The sequence below is a fragment of the Pagrus major genome, chromosome 19 (genome assembly GCF_040436345.1).
Source record: "Pagrus major chromosome 19, Pma_NU_1.0".
Taxonomy (NCBI): Eukaryota; Metazoa; Chordata; class Actinopteri; order Spariformes; family Sparidae; genus Pagrus; species Pagrus major.
The window spans coordinates 1,124,944-1,132,704 of record NC_133233.1 but is presented as its reverse complement, the minus strand read 5'-3'; the positions used below and the strand labels follow the sequence as shown (position 1 = coordinate 1,132,704).

Here is a 7,761-nt window from a genome sequence, read left to right as displayed (position 1 = left end):
TGACCACCTTCCTGTGGCCATTGATACATGCAATATACCCACTCAGTAAACCATACACACGCTTGAGTGCCTCCCTTCTCTTGTCTCTCTCAAGGGTGTCTGTAAAGTCTATTTGATGTTTATAGTGCCAAACCATAACGTAAGTTCTTCATTCATCTTGGGGCATTTTCCATATAAAGCAGGTCAAGGCCATACTCTTTCTAATATTCGAATAGAAGGTTGCTCCCTACATACTTACGTAGAGCTAGCGGTATGACTCTACAGTCATGAACGCTGTTGTGTATTACCCTCACCCCAGTCCTTACAACCACAACGTGTGCTTGAGGTGGAGGCACATCACCAGTGGGCTGGAAGAGAATGTAGAGTGTTTAAGTTTCAACTGATGTCATGAGTCTAAAATGCAGCACACTTTAACAAGAAAATGAAGAACATGTTGGTCTTACAAGGCAATGAAGGGTGTCTGGGATTTGCGGGGCAGCCACCCTGCCAAGGACTCTTGCTGCCCAGGTTCTTTGCATCGTTGTTTGTGGCATCTGAATATAAGCAGAGACTACATGTAACAAAATAATCAAATAAATTAGACACTACTATCTCCATTTTGGAGTGGGTTAGGGAGCTGGATAGGCTTTTGTAATATGTCTCCATCTCTGGAATCACTAGGAAGCAAAACGGCATTTGGGGAATGTTACATACCAGGTACTTGGACGGTCCACTCGCCCTTTACAGGCTCTTTGTCCTCACCAGGCTCCTTGCAATACAAAAAGAAAATTCACATATTTAAACAGTCAATAGTTACACATCTTCTGTTTACTCCTGCTTTATTCAGACTTTTAATAAAGTACTTTAAAAAAAAAAATTAAGGTTGCGTGTGTGCATGCGCATTATATCATGTGTAGTCAACTGTGAGCCTAGCTCCTCCTCTCCCTCCTTAATGTCCTGAATCTACATCTTCATCTGAAGATTGCTGGAAATACATTTGTGAATTTTACCAACAGTGCTACCGTGTACATATGCAGCAAAGCCGACAACACGCTACATGTTGCAAACCATTTAACACAAAATTCACTTCACAGTCCGTACTTGCATCCCTAAGTAGCGAATTGGGTCGTGAGAAAGACATTCCAACACGGTCCTTGAAATAGAGAAAATACCATATTTTATAACAATAATAATTAATATGTCATTAGAGTTTTGTATTCAATATTTGGAATATATGGGTCCTTTCATTGGCGGCTATAATGCCAATATTGGAACAATCACTGCTTTTCATTTTACCCCGGTAATTTGTGTTTTCGATTTAAATCCAAAAATTGAAAGCAGCACTAATTGGGATTTTATCTGTATCATTTCATCTTACTGTTTTCTGACGTGAATCCTGGTGGCCTGTCTACAGTGAACAAGACACTTCCTGAATTTATTTATTTATTTTTAATTTAAACAATTTTATTGAACAATTTGAATGTACAAAACAGCAAGGTACACAATAACAAACAGCACATTGAGGACATAAACAATAAATAAAACAGAGTACAAATATAAAAATAAATACAAAAATAAATAAATACATGGTTCAAGCAGGGGCTTCAGGGAAAAACTTTTCATAATGACTCAGTAAGGTATTACTTTTTTTGTTATTTATCAAAATTAGAGATTTGAGCAAAGAGCTCAGTTCCAGGAGAAAAGGAGCAAATTTAGGTAAGGATTTTGCAAATTTTTGTTTGTGAATAAAACATTTTGCATATAGGATAACAGTTCATCAAGTGTTCAAAAGCATTATCTTCTGGGTTAACATAGTAGCAAATAACATCCTTGAGGGTAAGAGAGTAGACAGTTAGCAGCATCAAAAAAATGAGATTCAAGATCACTCCAAAACCTTTTAGACATGTCACAATAAAAAAACAGATGTGAAATTGTTTCTGTATTATGATTACAAAAAGTACAGGAATCATCATCTATAAACTTAGCAATAATACTACTAACTGGGTATATCTTATGCAGTATTTTAAAATGTACTTCTTTAGCCTTGTTAGATATGCAATATTTGTGGGGTAGAAGCCAAGCTCTTTTCCAGTTTATGTCCTCTATTTGGGACCTCCAGTTAAACTTGCCTCTAGGTACAACTCTATTCATTCTTTGAAAACACTGACGAATATGTTTATTATTACACTTTCTATCTGTTAGTTCAATGCCACTCAGCATCAGTACAGGTTGACTTGTTTTATATTCACTGTAACTCAAGTGGCTTTTTATAAGTTGAATTAACTCTATTGGGATAGCACGAGTTACAGATATAAATTCTCTGGAGGGAACAGGAAAACTGTACAGACATGAAACGTTCATAAGACAACATATTACCAGCATTATCAAAAAGATCGAGGATATGGATGATACCTCTTTCAAACCATTTTGGCAAGAATAAGGATTTGTTTCTTATAAGAATATCGCTATTATTCTAGCGGAAAGCTTTGTGAGGTGAGAAATTGTGGACAAAAGCCAGCTTCCATGCTCGGAGGGATTGTTGATGACATTTTGATAGTTTGAATGGTAATCTATTAGGTAAAAAATTACATTTCAAAAGAAAGGAAAGACCTCCAATTTTATTAAAGATGTTGTTTGGGATGAAAAACCAGATAGAGTCAAGGTTTCTGAGACACTTTCTCAACCAGTTGACCTTAAAGGTGTTGACAGTGTCGCTAAAATCTAGGACTTCAAGACCTCCTTCTGCCTTACTGTTGGAGAGTACACATTTCTTAAGTTTATGCGATTTATTTTTCCAGATGAAGTCTAAGAAAATGTTATTGACTTGTGTGGTTGTTGGTTCACTTACAAATAGGGACAATGCTGGATATACGAAGTGAGACAAGCCTTCTGCTTAAGAGAGAAGAACTCTACCTAGAACAGACAAGTCCCTTTGAAGCCAAATGTTAAAAATAGATTTTTTTTTTTTAGTCTGTTTGAGAAATTTAAATGTTGCCTAGCTGTAAGATCTTTAGTTATGAATATTCCTAAATATTTAACAGAAGTCTTTACTGGGATATTTTCAATTGTAGAATCACTGGAATTATGCAAAGACAAAATTTCACATTTGGACATATTAAGTTTTAGACCTGAGGCGTTAGAAAATTGGTTAATTAGAGTAATAGCATTAGAGAGTTGATTCTTGTCTTTCAAAAAAAGTGTAGTGTCATCTGCCAGTTGGGAGATTTTTAATTCTCTGCCAAAAATTGAGATACCCTCAAATTTCTCATTGTTTCTCATTGACAATATCAACAAAGTTATTCCCAAAACCGAAACTTTGAGGGACTGAAAAAGAAAGTTGTGCTCAATCGTATCAAAGGCCTTATAAAAGTCTAAGAACAAAATAAGAGCCTCGGTGTTAACTTCATTAGCATAGTCTAATAAATTTAAAATGAGTCTAATGTTGCTGCTAATATGTCGATTTTTCATAAAACCTGTTTGAGTTTCTGCAATAATCATGTCTAGCCCTACTTTTAACCTGTTGGCATACACTAAGCCAATATTTTATAATCAATTGTTAGGAGAGTAATAGGATGCCAATTCTCTATTATTATGGGGTCTTTATCCGGCTTGGGAATAAGAGATATAATACCCTGCTTCATTGTAGCCATCATCTCTCCTTGACTGATGCATTCCTTGTACATAAATAATGAGTTTTGAATAGATTCCCAAAAGTGAGTATAGAATTCGACAGATAAGCCGTCAATACCTGGTGACTTTCCTTTCTTCATTGAGAATAATGCATTTTTGAGTTCAATAGTTGACAGGTCAGAGTCACATATAGATTTGAAATCTTCAGTAATTAAGGGAATATTAGTCTGAATTTTTCCTAGAAAACATGCACAATCCTTTGCATTAAAGTTAGAATTATACAGTTTTCTGTAAAAATCAGAAACAAACTCACTTATCAAATTCGGATCTTTCGAGGGTTAATATTAAGGGCAGTTAATGATTTTCTTTTCACATTTCTTTTTTCTAGAGCAAAAAAGTAATTATTCCTTTCTCCTTCCTCTAGCCATTTGGCCCTCGATCTAACAAATGCACCTTTTGCCAAATCTAGATAAAATTGATCCAGTTGTAACTGGATGTTCTTTACTTCGAGCTCTTCTTCCAAAGAAATGTGTTCTTTATTGAGTAAAAGGCTAAGATTGTACGTCAGATCTGTTTCTAGCTTGTGTTTTTCATTCTTTAATTCTTTACTTCTTTTGATAGCAATATACCTAACTTTATATTTGAAGAACTCCCATTTTTTCCTATAATTATCATTAAGGCCATCACTAAGAGTATCTTGTAAGGTTTTTAACGGCATTATTGAAAGACATCTTTTAGAAGAGAATTATTGAATTTCCAATAACCTCGCATACCAAAGGTTTCCTGATTAGAGGCTAGCTTCAGAATGATTTGCTTATGATCCGATAAGGGGGCATATAGATGGCTAACATCTTTTACATATTGAAGGGAAGAAGATGAAATTAGAAATAAGTCAATTCTAGATTTTAAGGATAGTCCTCTATTACACCAGGTGAAATCTTTTGTAGAGGGATTAAAAAAAACGCCACGCATCAGTCAAGGAGAGGTTGGAACAAAGTAATGAAATGAGGTTATTATTCTGAGAAGTTTGATTTAATCTAGGAGGGTATCTGTCATATCATCTGGACATTCATTAAAGTCACCACACAAAATTATATGTGATCCATTGTATTTCTTGTGGAATTCTGTCAGTTTTGCTATTATTTCATTAAATAAAATCTTGTTGGAAGCATGAGAATTAAACCCATATATATTGCAAACGATGAAGAGAGCATTGTCTTGTTTAATTATTAGTGCAATCCATCTACCATTATCAGAAGGCACTGTTTCAAGAACATCCCCTTTAAACTTGTGTAGAAAAATTAGCACCCCAGCTGAGTGATTAGTGCCATGACTAAAGTGAACTAAGTTACCCCATTGTATTTTCCAAAACTTTGTATCTGACTCACAAGAATGTGTTTCTTGAAGTAAAATTAAGTCAGCCTCATTTCTCCTGCAAAGCAAAAAAATCGCTTTCCTCTTAGTAATGTCCCTAATACCCCTGACATTTAACGACATGACATTAAGAGAGTTAAACTTAAAATCCATAAGACAGAAAAATAGGAGAGAAGGAAAAATAAATAAATAAATAAAAAAGTATACCTTTTAAACAGTTAAACACTGAAAAAACCTTGGAATGTGCTGAAGAAAATCCACCAGAAGTGAGGTGGTGATTAAAAACCGTATAAACAGGCCAACGCCAAGAAATAAAGTAATTCTGTAGCATTAACTATCATGAATTTGAGATTAGAGTAAATCAAGTTTCAGCATAGGTAGAATCTATGAGCTTATAGGATTCTTAACATAATGAAATATGTTAAATGTAACAGTGGAAATTATTTCCATAAATCCGAAATATGCCAAAGGAAAGATACCTCTATAAAGAACTTGCGATATCTCCCAAAAACCATAACCACCAATGAATCGATGGGTTAGATGCAAACATTGTAGCTGTCATCTGTGTAAACAACTTATATCTATAAATGAAGCTCCTCTAGCTTTCTTTTAACCATTCAGTAAAATAAATAAATGGCAAATTATTTATCAGTAAACTCTTATAGCATAACCAGAAAAAGAAACACATTAAGCACCGTTTGGAGAAATGAGGATGATAAAAGGTCCATTAATAATAATGATCTTATAACAAAGTTTCTTATTTTACCATGTTAATAAGGTGCAGTGTAGGTGCTTATAACACACTATACTTGAAATTTACTCAGTCTAACTGCATTCAGGTTATCTCTGAAGGATCAATCTTCCTCCCGTTTATGAAAACAAACGGGCCGCAGAAGGAGGCTTTCTTCCCCTCCTCTCTTGCGTTCTTAACCAGGGGCCACAGTTTCTTTCTCGCTGCCTTGTCTTCTGGAGACAGTGCTTCGGAGATTCTCAGTTTTTTGTCGAGCAGAAACTTGGAGCCTTCCCCCCTTTCTCCATATCGCGTCCCGAAGACATCTCAATGCAAATAGGATGATGGTCGATCTACTCCATCTGTCTTTGTTCTCAGTTTGCAGTTTTTTAACCACGTTTTTCAAGCCGTCCACTGTTTGTTTTTGTTGGTTAACGTCGAGAGTGAGTTGCTGGACGGTTGCGGATAATTTCTCCAGGTGCTTCAAAGTTAACTCCGTTGTTGTCTTTATGGCGGAGACAGTACGTAAAGTCTCATCATGCTTTCCAGAGAGCACGCGAATTGCTTCCAGTATTTCCGCGTTCTCTCCGCCACCTGTCTTTATCTTCTTTGGTGGAGGTTTAATCGGAGTGTCTGGAAGTGGGACAGCGAGGCAGATATGTTGAGGGTCTTGGTTAGCCTCAAACCAGTTACTGTCCTCCATTAACTCATGTCCACTAGGAACCTTCAAATCCTTGATGGAGACTAGCTTGTTGCTAGCCTCGGCCTCGTTTGATGTACCAAGTATGTCGCCGTTAGCTTCCTCCATCTCTGTGGTTGTGAACGATATTTTCCTGCCTTTCCTTTTTCCCCATTCGACTTAATTTCAGTTTAATGTGTAAAGTAGTTACTTGTGCGTTGGCCAATGCGCATCTTAAACTTCACATTGGTTGTTTAACCACAAACCTCCTAAATTACCTGAGAGAGCTTGAAAAACACGTCTTACTAGAGCGCCGCCATCTTGGCCTCCCTTCCTGAATTTATATCCTAAACCAGCCACTTTCTGATTACTTAATGGGCAACCTATCAGGCCTGTGATTACAGTTTTTGAAAGCTTTTATCATCATCTTTTATTTGAATGGCTGCCAATGCCTCAATGAGAGATTATTATATTCTCCTTTGAAGGCTGTGACCCTTTGATGTCTGAAAGAGTTTACATTCCCCAATAGTGTACCGAGAAGCATTCTGGGAGTGTTGTCAATAGTCACTCAAGTCTCTTTTTTGAAGTAGTTTGGCATGGAGGATCGCTTGTTGGGAATGCTGATCGCTAATTAGCAAAATTCACCCATTTTTAATTAGAGTTAGCATCTAAGATTTCACTTTTGGAATATGAGTTATCCTTGTAATTACAGTAGTGATTTCTGTGCAATATTTTCAATGAGTAGGAATGCTACATTGGGACTGATTAGGGTTAGGGTTACACCTTGCAATTTAAAGTAAAATTGGTAATGTGAGCTTATTGCATTACGCTATGCCATTTTTTCCCCAACGTACCTCAATTCCAGCTGTCCTTCTGGTAGAAGTCTGGCAAATACAAACAGTTTCCTCAGCCTTCCACGGATGTTGTCCAATGTCAGATTTAGCTCCTTTGCCGCTGTAACCAGCTCCGCAAACTCCTTTAGATCTTCTTTGATCCAAAAGGTGGACAAACAAAAGGGGGAAAATAAACACTGTCATGTGCATTGTTTTGAAGGTAATCCTGCCAAGGCCTCGAAGCTCAGAGGGCAGTTTTCTTTTTTACAGTGGAAAGTAAATAAAATGGAAGGGACACATTTTCAAAGCAGCAAAACAGTGTTGTTAAAGCATACAACAACAAAACTAGTACTTCTAGCCATGATCGCGGTGCTAAAGACATTGTATAAATTTGTGTGTTTCACTCACAGGCAGTGGTGCCAATGTTGGCAAGTCCTCTGAACTGCTGGAACTGCTAGAAATGCGAGCCTCCTCCTCCTTCAATGAACTACAATTGCAGCAATCTGGCTGACTCTACCATGTCACAGTAAATCAGA

The 7,761-nt window shown here is 36.6% G+C and overlaps 1 long non-coding RNA gene across 1 annotated transcript; it reads right to left on the bottom strand.

Annotated features, from left to right (window-relative positions):
• Positions 1 to 317: 317 nt before the first annotated feature.
• On the bottom strand, positions 318 to 7,549 carry LOC141014781 (uncharacterized). Its single transcript, XR_012180517.1, has 3 exons — positions 7,247 to 7,549; positions 444 to 533; positions 318 to 347 (listed from the first exon to the last, which is right to left on the bottom strand). It is a non-coding gene; the product is annotated as an uncharacterized lncRNA (long non-coding RNA).
• Positions 7,550 to 7,761: the final 212 nt, after the last annotated feature.